This window comes from Mastomys coucha, unplaced genomic scaffold (genome assembly GCF_008632895.1).
Source record: "Mastomys coucha isolate ucsf_1 unplaced genomic scaffold, UCSF_Mcou_1 pScaffold8, whole genome shotgun sequence".
Lineage (NCBI taxonomy): Eukaryota > Metazoa > Chordata > Mammalia > Rodentia > Muridae > Mastomys > Mastomys coucha.
This window is the reverse complement of record NW_022196914.1, coordinates 66,985,671-66,987,948: the sequence shown is the minus strand read 5'-3', so window position 1 is coordinate 66,987,948 and position 2,278 is coordinate 66,985,671. Positions and strand designations below refer to the sequence as shown.

The 2,278-nt window shown below is 43.4% G+C and overlaps 1 non-coding gene across 1 annotated transcript; it reads right to left on the bottom strand.

The window, feature by feature from the left end:
• Positions 1 to 383: 383 nt before the first annotated feature.
• LOC116084054 lies at positions 384 to 490 on the bottom strand. Its single transcript, XR_004116016.1, has one exon. It is a non-coding gene; the product is annotated as a U6 spliceosomal RNA (small nuclear RNA).
• Positions 491 to 2,278: the final 1,788 nt, after the last annotated feature.

The window sequence follows — 2,278 nt, the reverse complement described above, 5'->3', positions numbered from 1 at the left end:
CCATTTATAATAGGATTATATTTTTAGTATTCCATGCAGAGCTATTCATAGTTGGGCATTTAGTCCCTTTCTGGAGTTTTACTTCTCCAAATAAGATCTCCAAGCTGTTTCATGCCTCAATGTGCATTTTGCTTATACAGATCTTTGTGGGACGCCTACTCTGCCCCCATCCTAGCACACACATGCACATGCTACATGTGTACTTCTGCTTGCGCTCTCACACATGTATATGCACACTTCTAGTAATTCCTCTTCATTTTAAAGACTCAGACCCTGTGTTATGTCCTCTGGAAATCCTTCCCGCCATTTCCTCCTGGGCAGGCTAAGACAAGTTCTGTATTCTATCTGTCATTCCATGGGTGGGAAGAGTTCCTTACCCTTCTAAAAATATGGAACGCTTCACGAAGTTGCGTGTCATCCTTGCGCAGGGGCCATGCTAATCTTCTCTGTATCGTTCCAATTATAGTATATGTGCTGCCGAAGCGAGCACCTGTGTCAGCAATATTGGAACTGGATCCCTCTAAGGAAGGATGGAGAATACACAAGAAGGACAGACTACACCAAGATCCAGAAGGGCAGCAAGGAGCTTGGCTCTGATAGCAAAGGTGTGTGTGGGACTAGAATGGGAAGTGACTGGGAAGTAGCAAGGGCTAGAACTGTAGCTCAAAGTAGGAATCAAGCACCATACCAACTCCCCTTGCCCACTGTGGTGAGACAATATAGGAAGTACTGACTGCACATATCGCTCACTCAGAAGAATGGCCCCTAATGCTTCTCTCTGTAGAGAGTAGTTTTTCCACCTCCTCCCAGCTGAATCACACTAGGAGGCATGTTCCAGCCCCTGACATTTATCTCCATTTACATATTGGTGCTTTTGATAAGTATATCTCTGCATTAAAATACTCTCTTGATGAGCTCCAATTCTATGCATTTAAACTCTCTTTCTGTCTCTACCATCGGCTGCTGGAGGGCATTTTCTTACAGGCATCTTAAGTTCAATGTATTTCAACTAGAAATCATCATCTTCCTCCCCTGGTTGGCTTTCCTTCCTTGGTTTTTCTCCTTCCTTCCTTCTTCCCTTCCTTCTTTCTCTCCTTCCTTCCTTCCTCCCTTCTCTTCCTCTTTCCTTTCCTCCCTCCCTCCCTTCCCTCCTCATCCCTTCCTTTCTTCCTTCCTTCTTATCTAAAATTGATATTTTACATTTTTTATTGCATTTTTTGTCTCTGTGTGTATTCATATGTTGTGTGCATGTGCACATATGTGTGTGTGCATGTTAAAGCCAGAGGTCAGTTCTGGAGTCTTTCTCGATTGCTTTTCATCTTTTTGGTCTCTCTCTGAGTTTGAAGCCCTCCCAGCCAACTAACTAGATTGGCTAACCAGCAAGCCTCTGGGACCCTCCTGGCTTTGATCTTTCTGATTTCATTCCTTCAGATGGGGGACCAGGGGCACCCACTGCAGTAGCTAACTTTCTCTGTAGCTTCTGGAAGCTTAAACTTGGGTCCTCCTGGTCACTCACCAAGCTGCTGGTCAGCTGGGCTATCTTCTCAGCCCCCTTTTTAAATGATAAAAAAAACCAAAGCAGAAAGGTGCTTAAAGGCTACCCACCCATTGCCACTTAACATGTAAAAGCTGTCAGTTTCAAATACTATCAGCCTCTTCTAAATAAAGCCAAAGCACAATGACTGTGCCCGAATTTTTGTTTTTGTTTGTTTGTTTTTTTGCTGATTATTGAAAATATATTTTCTTTTTACATAATATATTCTAATTACTGTCTCCCCTCCCTCTACACCTGCACACAGTGAGGATTCTCCAAGCTACAAGACACTCCCCTGTCACACTTGCAGGGATCTTTATATTGTCTGGCTCTCTCTAGGCGGTTATAAAAACATAGGCTAAGTGCTTGCCTACTTACCAGGTGTGGATAAACAATCAAAACAATCTAGATGATTCCAGAATATTCAGGGCAAAGGTGCACTCTTCAGGTTATCTCTTTCTCCCAATAGGACTGGGGCTTCAGGCCTGACTGTGATCCACTTCTGCAAGTCAGTTTGACTTTTCTCTTTTGTACATTGCCTTAAAAGATGATTTTACAAGTGAGATATTTCAGCCTAGAAGCCAGAGGAAACATGGCAAGCCAGCAAGAGCGGGCCCTAGGAAAGCTCAAGGCATTCTTCCCAGGAATACTTCTTCTATTGAAGCCCTTTGTGCAGAACATATTTATTGTTTCCAACTGGACCTGTGGTACCCACTGCTTTTGCCAAAAATACTCCTTAGAGAT